At 49.2% G+C, this 25,270-nt stretch overlaps 1 protein-coding gene across 4 annotated transcripts in view; it reads right to left on the bottom strand.

Annotated features, from left to right (window-relative positions):
- The window catches only part of Kcnq1 (potassium voltage-gated channel subfamily Q member 1), a 319,040-nt gene that overhangs the window by 255,682 nt on the left and 38,088 nt on the right, over positions 1–25,270 (bottom strand). The gene's annotated exons all lie outside the window — the stretch shown is intronic.

The following is a 25,270-nucleotide window of genomic DNA, read 5'->3' as shown; positions in this document are numbered from 1 at the left end:
TGCCCCCCCCCCCCCCAGTGACATGTGCTGGGCACAGCTGGAGTCCTCAGGCCATACTCACTGCCCACCCTGGGGATTGTCAGCCCCCATAGGCCACCAGCTAGTCCCAGGTGACACAAAGCCTTCAGAGACTGTAAGGAGGCACAGAGTCAGGACCCAATGGCAGAAGACTGAACCAGGACCCTATAGAGACATGACCTTTCTATAACAGTCCACTCATCTCCAAATGTCCTGGGAGGCGTGGGTACCTCAGAAGCCACAGCTGAGTGCACGTGCTCCACTGAGTGGTGGACTCCTATTGGTAGGACGCTTTTCCAGACCCCTCTGAACCACAGCTCACAACTTTGATTGGGAACCCTCTCATCTTATGTATCTGAGCCCCTGGATACCTAAGGTGGCCTGGAGTTGGTCAGTTTGCTTAGACAACAGGGTCCCTTCTGCACCAGGGGACCTCTCCTAGCAATGACAGTAAGTTGGTGGGATTCTGGGGTCACACAGCCAGGAAGCAAGCATTTCTGCATGCCAGCCACTGTGAAAGCTAGTGAGCTATAAGACAGAACTAGAGGCAGAAGACCTGGTCCTGAGAGTGGGCAGCAGAGTCCCACACAGGCCTTCTTCAGTAGCCAGTTCCCAATGGCACTGGACACAGATCAGCAGCTGCTGTGTCCACACCTATTAGGGTAGACCCGATTTGGGGGCAACTCTAGGAGACACAGTTACTTTCCCCTGAGAACCAGCCTCAACTGCCAGCTGTCCAGGGAGCCATTCTCCACACTAGGCAGAAGCGATGAGGCTTGCTCAGTCACCATAGGAACAAGCATTCCCATCCATCGGGCAGCCAGGCTCTGAAAGTGGGCAACAGCTGTCACCTGGTCCTCCCATCATGGATTCTACTTCAGCAGGTGGTATGAGGCCCAGTGTCCACTGCTATCTGGGGAAGCTTACAGGGTACCAAAACCACAGGGGGGCCTTGAAGACCAGTTGTTTCTCTTGATCCATGTTCTACATCCAAGTTGCCCTGTGTAAGACTCCCAAAGGGTGCTAAGGCCCATGTCTCCCTTTCCTTTATGGTCTTGTGTCCACCTTCAGGCCAAGGCTCAGCCACGTAAGGTCCCCTGGTATCGTCCCTAACCCTCACATTATTATTTTACAGGTATAGAGGCCACCCCAACAGGATGTTGGACATCCCGACAGACTGTCTCCAAGAGCTTCCTAACAAGCTGGGATGTCCAAACAATCTTAGGAAACAATAAAAGTATAATCAGGTTGCCCAGGAGGTACCTCTTGAGCACACTGTGCCCCCAGGTCAAGGTTCAAGACCTTCTGCCCCAACCAGATCCACAATGCCCTACTAATCACCTACTGAGACTAGGTCTAAACAGGAGACAGATGGAGCAGACTGAGGATAAAGCAAAGAGACTTGGCCCACACCACTGGGCTAGCCCATTCTTGGGCTCATTATCATTAGGAAAAATCCTCCTCAGATCGGAGGCGTCCAGGCCTCAACCTTGGAATAAAGGCTGCCCACCCACAGTGGGAGGGGAGCAGGCCCTGTGGTCACTTTAATTTACATGTATCGCTGGTGCGGTGCTGTGTGGTACTGACTAGAGTTACATGCGGTTCAGGTGGTTTAATGAGCTGCCTCCAGCTCTGGGACCCAGCTTGCTGCAAGCCAGCAAGGTGGGGGTCTTCATACCATGCCCACTCCCTTCCTCCCTGCCTGGGTGTTCTGGAGGTCAGGAGGCGAACAAGGGGGTTCCGCGGCCTCCCGATGCCTGGTGGGGGGCGGGGCAGATGGCGCCAGGATATGCACACAGACCAGCCCAGGAAATCCCTGCCCAGAATTGCCTCATCAGCAGATTCAAACCAAGCAAATTCATGCCATCCCTAGCCGCCTCCAGGGTACTTGTGAGCCAGTCCCTGACAGAGAGAAGGCAGCCTGGGTGCTCTGTAAGTGTGTGCCTGCATAAGACAGGAGGCAATGATTCTTATTTAATGAATTTCAAACTAGGCGGGGGTCGCAAACACCAGCAATTGAGGAGCATGGTGACAGGCAGGCGTGGAAATGAAATATCTGCAACACTGGGGACAGGGGCAGTCTGAGCCTCGCTGGGGGCAGGACAGATAGTGTCTTTCCATTAAGAGAAGTCAGCTCCACATAGCTGTCCACAGCTTCCCTGTCTTTCCTCACCCTGCGAGTTTCCCTAGCTATTTATGAGAATGCTTCTCTCTATCCCTGCTAAGACTTCTTTTCCCCTCTCAATATTTTAGCCATTTGTTTCCACGTTTCTAGTTTTATTCATTCTTTTTTTTTCTTCCCCCTTTTTAATTAATTAATTGTGTTACTGTTGTTTTTGTTGCTATTGTTGAGACAGGGTCTCATGGAGCCTGGGCTGGCCTCAAACTCTATGTAGCCAAGGATAACCTTGATCTTCCAGTACTCCTCTCTACCTTTGTCGTCCCCAGTGCTAGGATCATAGATGTGCACCACTGTACATAGTTTACACAGATTGGAGATTGAACCCAGGGCTTTATGTATGCCAGGCAAACACTAGCAGCTGAGCCAAGTCCCCAGCCCTTGCAGTGAGTTCGGATCAGAGAACATCCACAACTGTCTCAATAATGTAAGGCATGTTCTTTCTTTTGATAGGAGTTCTACAGGTGATTGGCTTCAGAAGTCTTCCATGGGTGCAAAGAGACAGAGAACACCCATTATCGTGCTTCAAAAATCACAATGATAGCTTGAAAACCTAGCCCACACACGCCTTGCCACTCCTTCCCTGGAATCTGGGCTTTAAGGTCAAAAGAGCAAAGCAAAGGCTGGTATATCCTCCTGTCTCTTGGCTCCTTTCTCCTGGAATGTTCACTTTGCGCTCTCTCTCTCTCTCTCTCTCTCTCTCTCTCTCTCCCTCCCTCCCTCCCTCCCTTGCCCCCCCCCTTCAGATTAAACTCAGGCCCTGCATACACTACACAAGTGCTCCACCACCGTTCTTGTGGACTTTTTTTTTTTCCCTATTTCTGGAATGTTCATTTCTAAAGTGGAGCTGTGAGGAAGCCACCCAACAGGGCTAACAGCCCCAGAGGGAGGTTCCCCCACACTGATGACCCTGTGCTAAGCAGAGAGGTGTCAGCCCCAGAGCTGTGCAGCCTACAGGCCTAGAAGCTGCGCTCTGGGGGCTGTCTAGATTTGTAGGTGGTTTTGTTTTGTGGGGGTATCATGGCTAGGGATAATAACAGTTATTTCAGGTTCCTGTTAGATTCTGAACCACTTACCTGCCTGTGTTCTCAGATCCTGCATCTACTCAAAGCCTATTCTGAAAGAATTGCCTTATGACATCTGTGATGCTTAGGGTTAATTATCAGCCTGACAAAATCTAGCATCACCTTAAGAGTCTGGGCTCAGAGCATGGCTATGGGGGCCTCTCTTGATTCTGCTCGTTGATGTGGAGAGACCTAGGTTGTCTAGGTGGGAAAAGTGAGCAGGGCAATAGCAAGTACTTATTCATTATTTGCTTCTTCTGATGTTACATAGTGTGATCAGATGCTTCAGGCTCCTGCTGCCTTGACTTCCCTACCTCAATGGATTATATAACCTGCACCTGTGAGGCAAGATAAATCCTTTCTCCATTAAGTTGCCTTTGTCAGGGTGTTTAATCATAACAACGGGAAAAAATAATCCCTCATAGTCACCATGGTTACCCCTCTTTTCCACATACCACATAATAGTTCACAAATATTATGTTGTATGATGTCTTCATATCAATAATTAGGCTTCATCCACACAAACTCAGGCTTCAGTGTTCACAACCTGCTGTGGCCTGCAGGTTTTATTCTCTATTTTTGTGTGCAATTTCTTTGCATATTTTTGGCTATCTTTTGTTTCAACTGTCCATTACGTTTTCTTTTCTAAGTGTATTGAATACACCTGTTTAAAATTTTTTTTAAATCACAGCAGGGCTATATAGTCACCAGTAATATGCTTACCTGGAATGCACAGGGCCTTGAATTATATCGCTACCACAAAATTAATTCTTTATAAATGAATAAAACCCTATATATCAGTCCTTTACCTTTTGTGAGATTTTTCATATTTCCTTTTGGAAGATGAATGTAGGACATTAACATTTAGTATAAAATTTAATATACCTGACTACTGCTTTCCATTCTTACTTGTCATACGGTTTCTTGCCTTGACCCCTTTTTCTGGGAGCTGCTGAGTTGATCGGCACCGCCCTCCTTCCTTATCTCATGGAACAGGACATTTTACTGTTCCCTTCTATTCTACCAGACCGTTAAATACAGCTCTTATCTAAAACACTTTCCATAGCACTGATTTCTTGAGACTTTTCTCTGGTGAGCCAGCAATCTGTATAGGGCTCTGTTTCTTTTGACCTCCACCAAGGGCTCTGTGGAGCCAAGTCCTTAGAGAAAGGTACAGTTTAAAGCATCTTGCCAAAGGACAGGCAATTGACACCTAAGGCTATGTGGCCCTCATGGCCTCCACTCTGAAGTGGAAGTGACAAGAGACAGTACATCCACAAGAATTTATGCTATGTGCTCATAAAACCTGATTTGTATAGACATATAGGCAGAGTGGGCCAAGTTCACAGACTTCCCGGTTCCTCATCCTCTGGTGGGTAACCGTTATCAGGTAAATGCTATCAACACAAATTCCTGTCAACATCCCACCCTCAGGACGTCAGTATGTGACCATATTTAGAAACAGGGTCTTTGCAGATGCAATTTAAGATGAAGCAACAATACCATGTGGTGTGCTCCTCATCCAACATGACTGACAGCTTTACAGCAAGGGGACAGTAAAATCCAAAAACAATGAGAGAGGGGAAGCCAAGTGGGTGTAAGGGCAGATGTTTTATTTTACAATGTTTTTGTAACAGGACATCAAGGATTGCCATCTTCCAGGGAACAGTCTGGGAATAGAAGGAACCTACCTGCTAATCCCTTATCTTTGATTTGCATGCCAGAAAGAGTGGCCCCTAAACAGATGCAAGCTATCACTAAAACCATTTCAGAGGCTGGACCAGGATCCCTAGAGACGTTTCTTCCATCAGGCCAGAAATGACACCAGATCATTGTTCTCCTTGTAGGCATATTAGCCCACTGCTTTCTCACAGCACAGTGAAATGTGGGCTTTGAAGAACAAACTCAAGTCACTAGAGGCTAGCAGGGCTGAGGTAGCAGCAAGGCCTCAGGTGTGCTGCTCTGTCCAGACAGAAGGTGAGCTCTTAACCCATATCCAGTCCCCCTGTGCATAGACCCCTGAGAACACACAGAGGGGCTTTTGCACATAGGATCAACCCCAGTTGTCCACTCTGACATTTGTGCTGATTTGGGGGCAGGAGCCCAAGGTTGCTCATATCTGAAACTGAGGTCATCTTTGCATGCATTTAAAGCAGGCCTCTACTTTTGCCAGGAAAGTTATGCCCATCTCTAGCATAGCTACATGGGGTTTTACTCTTAGACCCTGACTGCACTGTAAATGGCTGCCAATCCCCATGGAGAGACATCCAAAGATGGGTGCCTTAGCTGGGTCTTGTATACATTCTCATGCATAGGGAGCCCACACTTCTAAAACCACCCCAAACAAGAATTCCCACAGAACTAGTTTAGTGAAGCCAAGACCTTCAGGGTGAGCATCCTTCACCATAGCTGTAGACCTAGGCAAGCTGGTTGAGCCACTGCCTGGACTCGGACTCCTTCTGTGGAGGTCTAGGGACTGAACCTAGCCAGGCAGGTCTGAGACCCACAGGGCCACCTGAGCACAGGGGACACGGTGCTTGTACCTGGCCTATTCATTGCTCGTTGACTGCTCCATGACACGGTCACTGTGCAAATTTAGACATCTTAATGAGGGGAGAATTTAAACAGTATTTCTTCTTCCTGTCATGAATGTTTTTAAGGGACTGAGGAAATTGTGCGTGGATTTGCTGTTTTAGAAGATGGTAAGTCAACAACTTCAGGGGAAGGATACTACTTCAGGGCGTATGTTTACACAATTCCGAAATGTGGCCTGCCATGGAGTCTGAGCACTTGTCTTTTCATTCCTTGGGGAAGGGGCTGCTTCCTGGAGAGCCCAGGAAAGGTCCAATCTCTGCCCCTGCCCCTGTGTTCTGCCAAACAGTGCTGGACTAGATGCCTGCAAGACTCCTGGATGGTAGGCAGCAGAGAGCATGGGGATAGGAATGGACCAGCTCTGATGCCAAAGTTAAGCCTGAGTCCTCTCAGAGCTCTGGGGGTGAGACTCTGAAGAGGATGTCATTCATTCTCTCTCTCTCTCTCTCTCTCTCTCTCTCTCTCTCTCTCTCTCACACACACACACACACACACACACACACACACACACACCAACACTAAGCTTAGAAACACTCCCATGATGAACTTTTTTGTGTTTTTAAGATAGGGTCTTATAATATATAGCCCTGGCTAGCCTCTCAGTTGGTATATAGTCCAGCGTGGCCTGAAACTCATGACTGTCTTCCTGATTCAGTCTTCTAAGAGCTGTGTGCTACCACACCCAGCTCCAAGATGGTCTTGTCTTCAAACTCAGGCTGAGGCTCCTGCTCTTTGCGGATTGAATGCATTCGAGGATTCAAATGGCCAAAATTTACCCAAAAAGAAATTCAAAACTCATGGGTCCAATGTTTACTAATTTATATATATATAAAAAAAACCTTTCCTGCTAGGAAGAAAAATGCAGATGAAATTAATTCATGGGTCTGTTCAATGTGGAAAGGAGAAATACAAGACATTTTATAAATTTATACAAACCTGAATGAAGGAGCCATGACTCACCTTCAGGCACCAAAGCAGGGCACATGGCAGGACAATTAGGCTTCTCCTACGTGAGCACAGATGTAAACTTGACCTAGAATCTCAACAATGTAGTCCAGCAGGATGTATGTTTATAGGCATTGTGATGGACATGGCTTTGTGTGACAAATGGGGGGGGGGTTGTTTTGTTCTTTACAGATCAATGAGCATAACAGATAGTCTAAGAGAGGAAAAGGCTCAACTATCTCAACAGGAAAGGCATTGGGTACCGCCCAACAGTAACTGATACAGTCCCCAGGCCCTGGAGACTAGTAAAAAACAAAGAACACACCCCAATTACCATCACCAGCCACCTCACACTTGTCAGTCTCTGCTATTAGGCCCAAGACGCCTCTCTGCCAAAACTGAATGTCTGGAGCAAGGTCCCCTGCTGGTACCATGAGGCAAAACCAAGAAATAAGAGGAATGTGGACCAAAAAGAAAAAGTGTGAATGGTTTTACTTAGGACAAGCAGACATTGCCGTAGAGAAGCCTAAAGAACCTACAGCAAGCAAACAAAACAAGCGTGTAGCAGATTCCCTTCTCCTGGTCATAAGAAAGGTCAACATGAGAAACAACTGCTGTCCTATAGTCTAACAACCGACAACCCCAAAAATACGGGGAGGAAAGTGATGTCCTGTCAGGAGCTTAAAGCCATGAAGGACAAAGAGGCAACCTAACAGGCGAGGGTCCTGGAGACTGCATGGCACCCATGACCTGCACTGAAGATACTTAATCAGGTAGCGAGAGGAAGTGTAGTACAGTTCAGATGTACATAAAGAAACCATGTTTCTCTACCCCTTCCCCCCACAATGCCAGTCAAAATGCTGGGTATTGGTTTTGGTTTGGGATTGTTGTTAAAAACCGATGGCTAGCGTCTCTGGTTTTCCTGAGATTGTGAAGGGCCCAGCAGAGCATCACACTTTGAAAATGAGCCAAATTGGAGGATTAACAAAGCCTGACTTCAAGGCTTAGAGTGGAAGTCACAGCATCAAGACTGTGCTGGCAGAACAGTTCACAGAGTCCAGAAATCAGAGCCAGTGCACGGCCAACTGATTTTCATCAAAGGTGCCAAAGTCATCTCATGAAAAAAATGTCACAGGGACATGAGGGTAACCACATGCAAAAAGACTTAGTCCCGATTCGTACCTGTCACCATTGAGGAAGATTAAACTTGGAAGGAATTACAAATCTAAACAAGAAACATGAAACGATAAAGTTTCTACAGAAAACAGGAGAAACGCTTTGTTAAGCTCACATTAGGCAAATATGTCTTAGACAGGACACAAAACACATGAACCTTACAGGAAAAGTAATGTGTAAAACACCCTGATGAAATGGTTTCATCAAAATTAAAAGCTGCTTTCTGAATGACCCTGCTAAGAAGAGTCAAATATGAGCCCAGGGGAGGAAAGATCTGAGCAACACAGATCCCATGAAAGACAGTCATGGACACCATCTTCTCACTCAGCACAAAAGAGACATACAGTCATTAAAACCAACCAACAAAAAAACATGGTCCTCTGCAAGAACATCCAGTGCTCTTAACCACTGAGCCATCTGCCCAGCACCCAAAGCAGACAATTCTAAGTAAGTATTAGTGAGAACCCACAGTTACTGTGCTGGCACCTAGGATGGTGATAGCAAAGTCAGGAGCAGCCATCTTGCCAAAGGGCTTGGCAGCTTCTGAGCATGTGGTGCCTCCACTCAGGGACAGGGAGGGAATTACCAGCTAGCAACAGAGGCAAGCAACGACTCCAGAGCCTGTGTGCAGTGCTTATGGCAGCTTTAATCATAATAACCAAGCCCCAGAGACGGCTCAGATGTCCATCAGCCTGTGGACGGGTAAACAAGCTGCAGTACATTTTATCCTTTCCAAATGAAAGAAGAATCAACCAGAACACAGACCAGAAGCAGACGGGCCTCAAGTGAGTCTGCAAAGTGATGGGAGCCAGACCCGGGGCTTCATGCTGCAGAGTCTCATTCTCAGGGGGGACAGGACAGTTCCCAGGTGCAGGTGCAGGGATGGGCTGTGGTACAGGGCGTACAGAGCGTGTGAAGGAACTCAACTTGGCCTAGGAATTTGCCAGAACTCACTGAACCAGACATCTCACATGAGAGTTTTGCTTCACACAATTTAAACCCTGCAAAGCTAAATCTAAGACAAGAAAACAGAAAATACACAAGAGAAGACTAGGAGACGGGTGGGTCACTGGTTACTTTTAAAAAGTTGAAATAAGAGCCGGCAGGATGGTTCAGTGGTAAAGATGTTTGTCGAACAGGCCTGAGACCCTGAGTTGGATCCTTGAATTCCATTGAAAGGTGGAAAGAGAAAACCAACTCTACAAAAACCAACTCTACAAAGTCTTCCTCTGACCTTTGTGTGTATGTCATGGCAAGCATGCCCATTTGTATGCATAGACAGATACACACAATAATAATAAGTAAATAACATTCTTTAAATTGTTTAAAAGTTTAAGTGCTTAAAAAGAGAGACAAGCTGAGGTACTGAAGACTTAGAAAGGAACCACATAAGGTTGGCACTCATCTGCCACAGCTGGAGAGCACTGTGTGCGCTGTCCCTCAGCATGACCACCAACCTTCCTCTAGCCTCCTCCCTTAGTCTGTGCAAATCCAGCCCAGATGTGACTCCTTCAGCCATTTTCCTTGGAGGAGACAGCCAAGTGACTTTTATGCTAGGCTTGCCTTGTTGGTCTCTGCACTGGTCACAAACTCTCAAGGGCAGCCAGGCACAGTTATGCTCTAAGCTTGGCACTTAGGACATGGTTGCAGAGGACTGAAGGGGGTGAATACCACCCCATGTCTGTTTGCATTCTGGTCCACGGCTGGGCATACACTATGTACTCTGCAAGCTGCAAAGCAGCCAAAGGGACTTAGTGATGAACAGAGAGAGTTCTGGGTCTCTGTTATCTGCTGCTTCAGCCTCTCCTAAGTCCTTCCAGTTAGTCCTCCAGTGACATCAGAATGGAGACCCGTAGGTGATAGAAAGAATGGAAACCCCAGAAAACGCAAAAAACTACAACTTTGTGTTGTGGTTCCTCCCCTGCTGAGGTCAAGCTGGGCCAGGAAGTCTTCCCTCCAGTAGGACAGAGCTGCTTGGAGGTCAAAATCCAGAGGCAGCCAGGGTACAGGGTAAAGCTGGCCTCACTGGAAGCTGTGTCCCAGCTTGATACCTCTGACCCTTGGTGTCAAGATCATATTGGGTGACCCCTCCTCTGACACTGCTGAAGGTGTCAGGAACCATGGCTCCTATTGGATCACTTCTAGGGTCTGCCCCTCCCAGGCATGCCCACTACCTTCCCTAATATCTGTGGGTTCCCACACCACCCAGTCAACATCTGAGGGCTCTGCTTGGTTAAACCAGGGTCCCCGCAACTCTGCAGAGCACATGCTGGTTGTCAGGCCACCAATCCCACATGTTCCCACATGGTTCCACATGGTAGGGTGCACAGGGTCACATGGGTATATGGCGCCATATGCAGATGTAGCTACTTACAGCCACGCCCCAGAAGACATCCTGAGGCCTATTAGGCCCCAGGCAACTGGAGTGCAGTAGTGCACACAGGGCCTCTTGTTTCTCCCCAGGTGATGGGATGGAGTCCCATCTTCCTGGCAGCCATGTGGCATAGTTACTAGAAGTATCCCAGGTCCTAAGGAAGGTCTTTGGACTGGTAGGCATGTTGCCTCCATCCTATCTCTGTGACCCCCAAGGATCATATATCATCTCAACTTTTCAGGTGGAAAATCAGGACTCCAATGTGTTCTCAAAGGCAGGCAAAAGTGGAAAAGATGGCAGACTGATGAGCAGAGCCAGCCAACAAGAGATAGCCCACCAGTTCCCAGTCCAGGGACAACTATCCTGGAGACATTTCAACACCCAACCAGTCTGCCTTCCTTGTGATCTGATGCCACAGGGTCATGGTACCCCAACAAGATGCCAGGGCCCAGTGATAGCCACTGCAATGCGGAAGACCAAGGGGTTCAAAGTAAATATGGCTGCTGGAATCAGCCCTTCCTTGGGAGAGGGGCTCTGGCACCTAGCCTGGAGACAGCCCTGTGATTAGGACACCTGGTTCTTTCTAAGCAACTAGTCCCTGTCACTGAACATCCTCCAAAGTGCTGGTGTTTGAGCCAGAACAGATCATGGGAGTTGGGATATGGGCAGGGAACAGAGCCCCTTTGTTCCCTCCAAATGTGTCCTCACTTTGCCCCAAGTTGAGAGTGGCACCTCCACATAAGGTGGGACAGCTCTCCCCCCTCTCCCTTTTCTCTCTCTCTCCTTCCCCCTCTTTCTGTGTATGTATACACATGTGTCTACATCCCAAGTCCATCAGCCTATGTTCATCTCCAGAGCCCAGTCCTCTCATGTGTGTGCAATGTACTTTTGCATGAAGCAAACACTCTCTCTCTCTCTCTCTCTCTCTCATACACACACACACACACACACACACACACACACACACACTGAGTCAAAGAGTGATAAAATGAGACCCCCCCCCTTCAAGGGGGTTATTGTATCCAGCTTCCTCCTCCATATACCTGCAAACTCTGCTTTAAAAAAAAAAATTTCCACAAGGTACTGACAAACTCCAAAGATGTCTTCCTGTGCCTGGCCATTGGCAGATATGTGTCCCCTTGGGGTATTCCAACTATATCTACAAGTCAAAAAAAAAAAAAAAAAAAAAGGGAATCCAAGCAGTTACAGAATTATTTTGGTTACCCAGGAATTTTCTTTGTTCCACCTGTGATCGTCTGAGTAAATATAAGAAAGCAGTCAGTTACACAACAGATTTATGTACGTGTGCCACCCTGTCTCTTATTTCCTCCGCACAGCCAAATTTGGTTCTGATTGAGAATGTAAACCTGTCAAAATCAGTGAAAGCCTTCTTCAGACCCCTGGTCCAGGTGTGTGCCTGCATGATGCATGCAGGCAGTGACCTTCAGGATGGTGCACTCATATTCATAAAATAAATATATATTTCTTTTTAAAAATGAATCTAAACAGAATTGTGCCATTTAAATTCTACTTACAACCTTCTCACGGAGAGTAGTTGGGTGCAGATGGCATCAGGGTGAAGCTCACTTAATACAAGAAAAGAGAAAAAAAAAAACCAACTTGGCTCAGCAAGTGTATCAGAAACATAAACAACTGTAGCTGGAGAGACAGCTCAGCGGTTAAGAGCACTGGCTGCTCTTTCCAGAGGACCCTGGTCCAATATCCAGCACCTACATGGTGGCTCACAAGCATCTCTAACTCCAGTTCCAGAAGACCTAGTGCTCTTTTCTGACCTCTGCAGGCACCAGGCATGTATATGGTACACAGACATACTTTTAAGCAAAGCACCCATACACATAAAATAAATCTAAAATAAACGTGAACAACTCAGACACCTTGAAAACAAGCATTCAAGACACCTGAACACTGAGACCTGTAGGGCCTCTCTGGCAGAAATTAAGATTGAGGGCCAAGGAGCTGGCTCAACTGGTAAAGGTACCTTTCACCAAGGCAAATTATCCTATGACCACCACACACATGCCAGGGCACGTGCATGAACACACACTAAAAAAAAAATAATAAATTTAAATTTTTAATAAAGAAAGAAACTAAAGATCAAAATGTGTTCATGTATTACTAAGATGCTAATTTTCTCCAAACTGACTTTCAGGTTTGTATCCCCAATAAAACTCCACTCTGCTTCTTCATAAAAATGACCAAGCTATCCCTAAAAATTATATGAACATGCAAAAGACCCAGAAATAGCCAAAACACTTAAAAAAAAATAAAAGTGAACTGCATGAATGGCTGTTCTTGCAGCCCTACCGTAACGCTAGTAAGCACAGAATCTGGCATCTCAGGACGACAGGTCAGTGACTCAGAACAGTCTGGATGACTCACTTTCTTGTGGTACACTGGACTTTCAAAGGGATGGCAGGAGATTTGGGAATTCAAGAATATTCATTCCAGAAAATGGTACTAGACCAATTCAGCTTCCATATGAAGATGTTCAGACTGCCAACCACATTCAGTACAAGGACATGGGAAGGACTCTGGGTCCATAGGAGCTAAGTTCAGGCCCCCAGCACTCATGTAAAAAAGCCAGGCATGGTTGCATGTGAACTGTGACCCCAGTGCTCACAGACTGGTGTATCCTGGGGTCCTCTAGCCAGACTGTTTAGCTGCAACAGTGAGTTCCCCATGCAGTGAGATGCAAAAAATAGAGAACAATGGGAGGAGGGTTCTAACATCTGTCCACCTCTGGCTCCACAAACTCCAGAATAGGTGAGCACACCATCACGTATACATGTGCACACACACTCACACACTCACATTGTATCACAAATCTAAAACTATAGAACAACAATAAGAAAATATTTATGTCATACTTACAGATGATTCTTAAGTATGAATTAAAAGGTAAGAATTAAAACAAAGGAAGATATAAATTTGAATTTATAAAATTGAAATTTTCTTCTTCTTGGGGTCCTAGGAATGAAATCTGGGGCCTTGTACACAGTAGGCAAGTTCTCTAGAACTGAGTCACACTCCCAGCCCCAAACACTGTTTGTTTGTTTGTTTGTTTGTTTTTAAATCGCATTGTTAAATAAACAAGAAGGCAAGCCACAGTGTGGAAGAAGGTATGTGCAAATGTCTAAGGGTGGTGCAAATGTCTAAGGTCAGGCCTGGCTTCATCTCTGGGCTTTGGGAGCAATTGCTCTGTCCAGGGAACTGCCTGTTGTCACTATTAAGCCATGAGCAGGGATCAAGCCTCATCCGTGAGCAGGAAGAGACACAGCCCTGGTGGTAAAGAATGCAAAATAACGACTGAGAATGTAGCTCAGTTGATAGTGTGTCTGCCTAGTTTGTAGGAAGCCCTGGGTTTAATCTCCAACAGTACATAAACTGGTTGCGGTGGAGTAGGGCTGTAATCCTAGCACTGATGAGGCGGGGGCAGGGGGATCCGCTCCAGATAATTTTCAGCCTCATAGGGAGCTAAGGATAGAACCGTGTTAAGAAATGAAAGACAGAGGGGGAGGGATGAAGTGAGGAAGAAAGGAAGGAAGGAAGAGAAAATAAATTTAACATGAAAGAAGCCCCCAGGCCTCCAGAGAGCCCCACAGTACTCAGACACTGATCAGCCCTCACTCTGCAGAAGTAGGATTCCTAGTCCACATGTGACAGTTAGTCCTCATCCATGCTTCTCATGCTGATAGTTCCTGAATTCAATGTGCAAATGGAACGGGCCCCAAGGGCGGGGCTGTCCCACTCCCAGCAGGATCAGATCCAAGCACAGGGTTCAAGCTGCATATGTGCATGACTCCAAAGAAGTCATATGCACACATATGTGCAGAGAAGAGAGGTGCACACAGGTCAGGCACACGTGTGCCTCCACACACATCTGTGCATGTATGTGTGTATGTGTATGCCCCCCTGAATGTGCATACCACAACTCAGCACCCCAGCTGCACTAGGCTGCCTTTTCTTCCAACCTGCTATTTAACACTCCTGAGCAAGTATGGAAGCCATTGTTACTACTCACAGTTCCCAGCTTGTTTTGCAGACCACAAGTGCTGGGTCCACCTGCACTCAGCCCCCTGAGCCACATCTCCAGAGAAGAGTCTGTGTTATAAATACCCAAGAGAACACAAAGCCTTGACACCAGAGGCCAGGGCTTGCTTTCCCAAGCATCACCCACATGGGGGAGGAGAGCATGGCCCCTGGTTGCCACGACCCTGAAGGTACTTGAGGACATACTCCATTTCTCAAGCCCAGCAGTCCAGACACACTGAGATGGCCTCTGGGTCAGAGCACCTCCCACAGCTATTGAAGAGGCTGCCGTAACCCAGCCCTAGTTCCCGGCCCCCAACCCCCAGCCCCCAGCCCAAAAACTCCACTTGCTCCACCCAGAGACCCCAGTCGCCATGCAGCCTTGTCACCAGGAGACAGACAGTCTACTAGAAGCTGCTGCTGGAGCCTTCCTTCACCGGTCAGCTCAAAAAAGCAAGGGGCCAAGGGGCCTGGGTGCTCAAGTGTGCCTCTCGACCCTGAGAGGCTGCCCCCAGCCCCCTCCCTCCCTCCCACCTGCGAAGTCACACAATGACATGCTTCAATAGCACACAGCCTGGGCCTCTGGTTTTCGTTCTGAGTGACCCTGGGAGGCCAAGAACGTGATGGGAGCCCGTCTGAGTGCGATGCCCTGGGGGACACTCAGGCCCCCAGCCCGCGCCACTCAGGCAGCCCGCTCATCCAGGCAGACAGCTGGTGGACTCCACCGAGCTGTGCCCCTCAGCAATGAGGGCCTGCGGCTCATCCTCTTACCCCCAACACAGCCCCCAAGCAGCCCCCAGATGCCCCACTGTAGAGGGGGTGCCAGGGCGGCCTACTCAGCCCACCCCACTATATTATGTCAGCTGTTAGCCTGCACTTAAAGCGAGGCGCTCCAGCTGGCCAGGGTCAGATGTAAAAACAAGGGCCTAACAAAACCCGGCCACCCCCCAGCTACTCTGAACTGGAGACCCCCACCGCATGCAGCACTCACTGAGGAGGCTCTGTCCAGCCTCAGGCAGAACATAAAGGAAACACCTGTCTCTGGTCGGCACACTCTAATCCCACTAAACCCGAGTGGAGAACCACCCCCCAGCAGGCAGCTCCCACCCCAGGTCTGACTTTTGTCCTAGGCCTAAAGGAAGGATGGTAGAGAAGACGGAAAAGGGAACCCACTGCTCTCAGGAGTAGAGGCCTCCTTGTGCCCCAGCTAGACCCAGATCACCGAAAACAGAGTGCCTAAGGACACCCCCTCTGCCCCAACACACATGCCCCTAGTTTCTGGAGTCTGAATAGGAACCTGCCTGCCTTAGGGTCCTTAAACAGTTGTCCTCCTTTAGAAGGACAGGAGGCTCCTGCCACAGAAAGACCTTTCCTACTGACATGGTAGCCCCATGTAACCCTGTCTTAAACCAGGACCCCCAAAGAACCACTGGGAGCCCCACACTTGGCCACCCAGGCTGATTTATCACTACTTACCAACCTGGAGCTGAGTCAGCACAATTGTTAGAAAAGGGCAGGGGGAGTAGGGGGTGAAGAGGGGGGAGTATAAGACCACCCAGATACCTGGAGGCCCTGGGAGGGGACGGGAAACTATGTACACACTGCACATGAGGCACGGAGAGGAGAGAGAGAGAGAGAGAGAGAGAGAGATCGATCCTGGTGCTTCCCAGTCTCCCCTCGCAGATCTCCTAACTGGGTGGCACTGGGATGGTAAGCTCCCAGGAAGGCAGATCTGGGGACTAAAACAGAACTGTAGAATTGATGGGGGGCCCTCCCATTGATTCTGTCCCGATGAAGATGCAGTACTAAGAGTGGACACTGACCACACGCCCACAAGGAAACGCTGAGAGCTAGTGCAACATGGCTTCTCCCCAGATTCCTATACAGAGCCTGGGACTTGTCACTAAGACTCAGCAACTACCCAACTGGGGGACAGGCCCTCCACCCACAACTCGCACATCTGCTGTGTAAGCTGAGTTAGGGAAGGCCCTGGAGACAAGTGGTCAGCACTCAGGGCAGCACATAGGGAGCCCTCTCTTTCTCTGGCTATCCAAGGGGTCTTCTTGAGGCCACGAGAATCTGCTGCCAAGCACTCTCTTCTCTTTCCCTTTGGGCTCAGTCACCAGAAAAGGGTATGGAGAAGAGCCCCGAAGGAAGAGAAACAGGGAGCAGGCCCTTCAAATCCAGGCAGGGCATGGCTTTCCAACCACAGAGCCACCCAAAGACAGGCCCTGCCTGCATTCGCCATCCTGCCTGGGAGCCTCCAGCTGAGCCTCATATGCCACACAGCAAGGAATGGGTTGTGTCCTCTCAGAAGGTTCTTACCATGTCTTATTGTCCTCTCCTTCTGCCCCAGGCTTCTCAGGATTTTATCTGGTTCTGAACAAATATGCTACTTGATAATTCTTGCCACTGTACACAGCTTGGCGCTGATTTCACAGAGGATGCAGACACCAGAGCTATGTCCTGCAAGACCCTCTACACCAAGGCCTAGGAGGCTCAGAAAATCTGGTGGCAGCTGAGGATGCTGGCCTTCCTGCTCTTACAGCGTGCAGGCCTTGTAAAAGGAAGCTGCTGCCTCCCGGGCAGGGTGATGGCCAGTTTAAACCCCATAAACCTGAGGATCTAGGATCCATGGCTCCCAAATTGTATCCACTGTGGTAGAGAACGCCTGACCTGCCATTTCCACCCTCCCAGATGTATCCCATGCATCCTAGTTTCAAAAATAAAAGCAACTTAGGAGAGGAAGAGAAAGGTTGTATTTTAGCTTACAATTCCAAGTTACAGTCCATTGTTGTGGGGAAGTCCAAGTAGGAACTTGAGACAGCTGATCACATCATGGCCAGAATCAAGAACAGAGAGCAATGAATGCATGCGTGCTTACTCGCTTGTGCTCGGCTTCAGTTCTCCATTATCATTCAGACCAGGAGGCCCTGCCATCCACAGTGGGCTGTGTCTTCCCACAGCAATTAACTTAGGACAATCACCCACAGACACACCCACAGGTCAGCCCAGTGCAGACAGTCCCTCACTCGGACTCTCTTTCCGGGAGATCCTAGGTTGTGTTGAGTTGACCATTAAAGCCAACCATGACAGTTACAAGGGAAAGAGTCTTCTAGGGACATACACTTGCTTTCTAAAGATAAGGAACAGGGACATAGTCCCAGTGACTTTGGAAAGTCCCACATGATGTATTTAGAGAGAGAAAAAAGTGACACAGATGGAATAGAGAAAAACCACCTAGTGGCCCCAGGCAAAGTCATCTGAAGTGGCATAAACTAGGAACAACTGTCTTGTGTGTCGATATGGAAATACAGAAGAAAGACACCGTGAAACCAAAATAGCCACAAGCCATCCCGAGCCACAAAGACCAGTATGGGACAGTGCAGCACAGTCATGTAGTCAGGACACACTAGCAACTTAAGTACCATTTTAGTGCCCACACATCATGAGAAACCAGGAGGATCAGGAGTTTAAAGCCATTCAAAGTTGCCAGCTGTAGTGACACATGCCTCTAAGCTAAGCACTCAGGAGGCAGAGGCAGGTACATCTCTTCGAGTTTGGAGCCAGTCTGAACTACACAAGGCATTGTCTCAAAACAACAACAGTAATAATAATAATAACAATAACAGTAATAAAATAAAGTATACCAGCAACCGCTATTCTGCAAGTTCTTCTTCTGAACAGAATGGGGAGACTGGACAACTTTCTCAAAGGCCATAAAGCACATGCTGTAGGTTTCAAGGGCCACACAGTCTCTATTCTGGTTTGGAAAACAAACAAAACCACAGAGGAGTCCGCAAGCCTGCCGCCCATGTGCTCCCATGCCCTTCCTGGCCCCTAGCAGGCAGACAGGCAGGGTTTCAGTTCTCCCACCAAACCCTGCATTCTCTAGCAGCTGAAATGGAGAGGTTATTGGGATCCGCCCACCATTCCTGCCCCAGCTCATGGGCACCATAACAGCATGTGAAAGACTCTGGGAAGGAGAATCCAGCTCTATGGAAAGAACAGTTAGGAGGCAAGAGGCTTTGCTGCACCCAACATATCAGGCATTTCTAGAAATCTAGCAGGACATATAATGTCTGAGCCCAACCAGTGTGACATTTTTGCACAGCTCGGAGGCCTTGAGGTCCTTAGAAGCAGCTCGGCCCCATCCATTCACTTATGTCGCCCACCCACCCCCAGACTAGAGGGCACATCCTCCCACCTAGACTTGGCCCCTGCTAGGGGCCAGGAAGGGCATGGGAGCACATGGGCGGCAGGCTTGCGGACTCCTCTGTGGTTTTGTTTGTTTGTTTTCCAAACCAGAATAGAGACTGTGTGGCCCTTGAAACCTACAGCATGTGCTTTATGGCCTTTGAGAAAGTTGTTCAATCTCCCCATTCTGTTCAGAAGAACTTGCAGAATGGCGGTTGCTGGTATACAAAGTGCTGTCTCCCTGGAGAGGGGCACCAGCAGTCCTGGAGAGTACCCCCAAACTTTCTGAGCCTCTGGATGCCCCAGGGACTGCAAACAGAGCTGAGCCCATGTCTGTTCCATTATCCCCAACAGCCCTCCAGGGGCTACACACAGATGGCATGTGGCCTCCATGTCCACAGGTCCCAGAGGTGTGAGTTCTGGGTATGAACTTGAAGTGTCCCATTAGCACACAACCTGAAACACAGTTGGAGCTTCATGGATACTCTCTGCCTCAATGAATGTAGGAGAAAACAACTCAGTCAGAAAAAGGTGGGCATCTTGTGGCGGTTATCTTTTAAAGTGGAAAAGTGTCAGCTGGGACAATAGGAACCTTGTCTACTGAGGACATAGGAACACAATGTCTCCTCAGAGGGCCCAGGAGCCCAGGAGAGAGCTGGTAACACTACTGGGTACCTGGTTAGCTGGATGGCATCTCTAAAGAGCCCTGAGAACTAGAGCTCTCCAAGCAGGGAGCTAGGGCCCCACAGGAAGTCAAGACCTTAGGCTTGGCAGTGGAAAACTCAAGCCGCCTGCTGGTCTCCTGACCTTGTACAGCAGCAAACTGCAGAAGCCTTCTTCGGTCGGCTGTAAACTAGTCTTCAGGGACAGAGGCAGAGTGAGCATACTATCACAAGTGCAACTGACAGGTGTGGTATTAATGCTACCACAAGAGATCCCAGATAGGACACCAGACACATGGCCAAATGTAGTACAAGCACCAACGGTGCACTAGGTACACCCTGAGGCGTGTCTCGTTTCAGCGGAAAAAACAGGACACCCGCTGCGACTCCCAGCAACGGAAGATCAAGAGCTAAGAGCAAGCTCTACAACAGATAAACAGTGAAAACAAGTTAAACCAAAGACTAGACACAGCACCGAGACATGAAGCTAGGCGCTGAATTTAACGCTAATAAAGTCTCCACTAGCAGGAAAGGGTGTGAAAATGAATGCAAGAACATGGGAGGCCCTGCTGAGTGTGAACGAGGGTCTGGGACCCGGGGAGCTGACCCTGTTCCACTTGAAAGTGGGACCCAGCAAGGGCTGTTTTAAGGGCTCAGAGAGCAGCCCACCGGATCTCATTTTGCCCCTGGGAAACTGAGGCCTGCCAAGAGAGTTACAGAAAGCAAGGGCGGGCCAGGAAGGGTCCAGCTGCAGGGAGGTGGGTCGCCCCTGCGGGGCCAGGGAGCCTCACAGTAAGGGAGGAAACTGGAGAGATGACCTCATCCCCCAGGCCTCCGGCCGCGCGGCTCACGGGTTTTAACCGCAGGCATGGCGGGACAGTTCCCTGGTATGCGGGCCATGGGGCTCATGGAGCTGGAGTTTGTGCTAGTACTTTTTCAATGCAGCTGTCTTTGTGTGGGATTTGAAAACAAGCTGGGGTTTGAGAGACAAAAAACAGCCCTGCACCTGGGCCTGGCCAGGGTCTCCTATTGCAAGGAGGGGTGGGTGGGTTTGGCGGCGTGCATGCACATCCAGCAGACTTGCACGTACACGGCATGCACACACATGTGCGCCACGTCTACAGATGGACGTGCAGCTTGCTCTAGATTCAGAGGCCAGACTGGGGCTGGGGGGATGTCCTCCTTGGGGCCACAAACAAGTTTCAAGGCCAAGCACACCTACAACACCCCTGATCAAAGTTCTAGCCAGACCCTGGCCTGGCAGGGCCCAGATTTCTCCAAGAACGGCTTTTCAGACCCACAGAATATGCCTGGCTCAGCAGAATGCTTAATCCCTCGGAGGCCGCCTGGCTTCCTTGGCCCTGGCTGAGATAACAGGGCTCTGGCACCACGAAAGCCAGGCGCTGAGGCAGGAGTATCGGCGCTGGGGTTGGGGAACACAGCCTCGCGTGACTTCTTCTCCACCATTTACCAATGTGCTCCCAGAATCCCTCACAGAGCTCCCTTGCCCTGGGCCCCCGTGGGGCACCGCGGGCTGTGGTTTGGGCTCCCGCGCTCAGCACTCTGGGCCCGGGCCCAAGGGCTGCCGGAATGTGCGTAACAAGAGCGCCACCTGGTGTCTCCACAGCCCTCCAGAGGCTGCCCTGTCCTTAGCCTCAAGGCTGAAATAAACATCTTTGCTTTTTACCCAACTCCCCTCTACAGCACGTGGCAGTTGCAGTCTACACTGTGTCCCCTAGCCTGAGGCGCCAACAACGATTCTCATCCCCAGAGGCCTGAAATCCATAGCCCTGATATCTGCCTGGGCCTAGGACACAACCACCCTTTGGAGGCTATGAGCAGTTGATAGACCATCTGCAGCAGCACACAACTCCTTACCTAACCCTTTTACCAAGAATCGTGTCCTCTAGGAAGGTATCATCATCCCATATACAAGGCTCTTTGAGTCACACACTTCTTTACTGGTCCATATGTCCAGGCTGGGCACACGCCTGTCTCACACCTACTATCCCCAACACCATCTGTGGTCATGACTCTGAAGTAGGCCACTAGACACAGCCAGCTCAAATCCTGGAAGGTATGGCCTCTAAAGGCTAGCATGTGAGGACACAGCTTAAGCATGTGGCAAAGTGGGAGACAGACAATGGCTCAACAGTTAAGAGCCCTTGCTACTCTGGCAGAGGTTCTAAGGTTGGTTGGGCACGCATGTTGAGGAGTTCACAATTGTCTATAACTCCATCCCCAGGGATCTGCCTCACCATCTTCTGAATTCTGTGGGCACTGTACACAGAGAGAGGAGGAGGGAGGGAGGGAAGGAGAGGGCGAGACACAGAGAGAGAAGGGAAGAGGAGAGGAGAGGAGAGGAGAGGAGAGGAGAGGAGAGGAGAGGAGAGGAGAGGAGAGGAGAGGAGAGGAGAGGAGAGGAGAGGAGAGACTTAAAAATAATGTGGTAAAGCCAAGTGGGGAGGTTAAGACTAAAGCCAACTCTAATTCCTATACTTTACAGATGAAGAAACTGAGGTTCAGGGGTATCCTTGTATCCCTTATAGGAACAAGACTTAAAAAGAAGGGGGTTGTGTATCCTACTCCACATATACACTCTGAGCACCTGGGGTGTTGAGCCTCCCTTGGCACTGTGGAAAAGAGTAAAAGAGATGTGAGCTTACTCAGAGAACCCCATCATCACATCCAGATTACCCAGAAAAGAGCAGGAGGGCGTTGCAGAAGGGAGTGTGCAGAGTTGACCAGAGGTCAGTCCTAATAATAGAAAAGCAACTCTGCTGGGCAAAGTGCTTGTGCAAAGGTCCTGAGGCAGTTGAGTGTGAGAGATGGGGAGGGAGGGGAGATTTGGAGATGGGGGGGGGTTCTAAAATGTGTAACACTCTGGGGACCATGAAGGAGAAGTTGAAAATTTTCCCAAACCACCCAAGGAGCATCTGGGACACTCAGGTTTTTGTTCTATAAAATCTCTTCTTAGCTGTTGTGGGGCAGGGAGGGTCCAGGGAATGAGAAGGGGACAAAAGAGGTAATGAGGTCACTGCCCTCACAGTGGTGGACAAAGAGCCACTTCTGGGAAGCAGAACAGACTGGGGAGGGGCCGCCTTGGGAGTAGGGACCCGTTCACACTGAGGGAAAGGGAGGGGGGGTGAACACAAGGTCCTACCCACACCCGCCTTTGCTTTAGGGTTGATGGATCTATGTTCACAATTCCAAAAGTAGCCACCAGATGGCAAACAGGCCCCAGAAAGAGCCTGGCCTGAGGGAGGCAGCAGAGGCCACCAGAAATGGGAGCCTAAGCCAAAAGTTACTGGGGTAGGGTTAACTACCCCAAGTTACCAGATGAGAAATGGAGTAGATGCATTCACAGGCCCACACACATGTGAACATGCGTTGACACATGGACATACAGTACTATCTCCACTTAGGCATGAACACAGCTACACATACAGATACACAATACAATGTATACACACACAAGTGCACGAGGATACACAAAACCAAGCACAAAGCCAAATGAGGACATTACACATGTAAATGTCCACTCACATACTCACACATCCTCAGACAAAACACACTTGCCTGAAGACATGGCTGTATATAGGAATGTGTCTATTTGAATACATGGGTACATGCAGGTATGAATACACTCACATAAATGCATTTATAAATATGTACTTGGGAGACCTCCCAGGAGAACGTTCTGACAGCCAGGCCCCTCCCAACATGGGATCCATTTTGGCCCAGGCTCTCCAGACCAAGTCCCAGACCAAGGACTACAGAAGCCTAGTTCTTTGGGAAAGAACCTGGGCCATTCCTCTCAGTAGTAACCAGGTGTATGTCCTCTAATAACATAGCCAGAGACTTGACATCATCTGTGTGGCAGCCACTTCTGTAGTGAGCAAGGGAACAATTCTGACAGGAACCTGTGGGGATATCATCACAGGTAAAACTAAGGAACCCAGGGTCCTCTCACCCACCGTGGCTCTATAAAGAGATACAAGGGTCACGTGAAATTCCCCAACCATATCTAAGAGCCCCGTCAGACAGGTCTTGAAAGATTATACTCTGAGACTAAGGGGTGTCGCCCAGGAAACTGAGGCTGGTCAGCTAACACATCACAGAGAGATGTCAGCTAAGATTTGGTAGCATCTTGCCAGCCACTTGGAACCAACTAGGGAATAGGCATACTGGCTGTATGTTGCTTCTGGAAAAACCTGAGGCCCTGACCCAGACTTGAAGCCCAGTGACCATAGGTACAAGAACTGGCACCTCTGTGAAGTGTAGGGACATCATAGGCTAAGGCCCACATTGAAAAGTCCCAGAAAACTTCAGAAGAGAAGTCGCCCTCTAGTGACCACAACTTCCAATAACAGCTTGTGACTGTTACCAGCTCCCTAAACCACATGTGACTAAACCACAGTGACACCCCTCTCCAGAGGCAGGCACACCACTGGCTGGCACCACAGCCATGTGGGTATCCCCAACATAGTTAATACTTGGTACCAGGTGTGCCCTGGGTTGGATGCTTTGACTGTTGGGCTGGGAGTGGGGAACAAGAAGTTTGCCAGGGGGCCCTGCAATAGCTACAAAGCTCACTGTAGGGTACAGTAACCCTCCAGTGGCCTGGGAAGAGCTGGGTAGGTACTACCAGGCAAGGCTCATGTTCGATTTGCTCTAGAGTGAAGACACACATCCTATGGAAAGGGGGCTGTTGGGATGAGTGGCTGGGATGGAATGGAGCAGTGCTTGCCTCACGCTTTCCTGTAGACTCCCAAAGCCACTGACAGTATCATACATGAATACTCAAACTTGGGGAAGAAGACACCACATTCAGGACAAAACCAGAGACCTCTATAACCCAGGAAAAGGATATTTCCTGTGGCTCAGTATCTAGAAGCCATAAAGGAAAGATAAAGTTGACACATGGAAAATGGGTGTGGCTGAGCAGCCATCACTGGGATTCAAGACTTAGCAGGACAAGCTGCCCAGCTGACAGAGGCTGTATATAGATAAAACTGAGAAACACCTAAGGGCCACTATACAGAAAGTGAAGGGCAGCTAATTTCTGTCCTTGCTCCCTGTAAGGGTTGGGAATATCCCATCACAGGAGAAAAACACAAATGCACCCAAGCAGAAAGACACTAGGCTGTACCTTTCTGGACTTTACCACCTGTCACCATCTTGTCCCCACAGTCCCAGCCATGCTGGCCTCCCAGAAGCATCATAGACCCATCTGGTGCCCCATGTCTGACCTACCAGAAAATGATGATACACAGGGTGTCTACCCTCATGGCAACTGGTTCCAGACTCTTGATTGCCCTGCCAGAACAGGGTCTGCCTCAGTTGCAATATCCATCCCTGGCCTTGTTTCAGGGGCTCATATCTACCAGATCAACAGTACCTAAGCCCCTCAAAGCATGTGGGGTCACACACAACAGGGTACCCTGAAGACACTCTGTAAAGCAGGACACACAGGACAGTCCCCATGCCCTTCATAGAGTATAGAATCCTAAAAGACAGTCTCTAAGCCTCTCACAGTACACGAGTCACACAGGACAGTCCCCAAGCTCCTCACAGAGTGTAACTGGACCCTGGTATTTGAAAATTCCATTCCTCAAACGTTCCACATGTTGCTCTATGACGGGACAGGGCACACAGGTGAGATGTCCCAGGTCTGGCCTGCAGTGAGGGAGATCCAAGCTGTGTACCAAGGTAGTTGTGTGCCCACTAGGACTGCCATGATGGTCCTACCAGAAATGATACATGAAAGTCTCCTGGGCTGATGCAAAGGCTCACTCCAGTGACTGAGTTAAAATCTGGGCTGGGACACCAGCAGGGCCTATGAGTCAGTCAGTAATAGCACACACAAGAATCACCCAGACCTAGGCACTGTCCCCACCCCTCAGTGCCACTGTACCCATGTCCTCCTGTCCTCTCTCTGGGCCAAAGTCAGAAGTTCCCCATGTAAAGTGGCCCCTTTCTGTTCTTCTGAGTCTTCAACACACAGCCCAGG

This window comes from Arvicanthis niloticus, chromosome 1, assembly GCF_011762505.2.
Source record: "Arvicanthis niloticus isolate mArvNil1 chromosome 1, mArvNil1.pat.X, whole genome shotgun sequence".
Classification (NCBI taxonomy): Eukaryota; Metazoa; Chordata; class Mammalia; order Rodentia; family Muridae; genus Arvicanthis; species Arvicanthis niloticus.
Note: the sequence above shows the minus strand (reverse complement) of the source record. Positions and strands in the feature narration are given on the sequence as shown.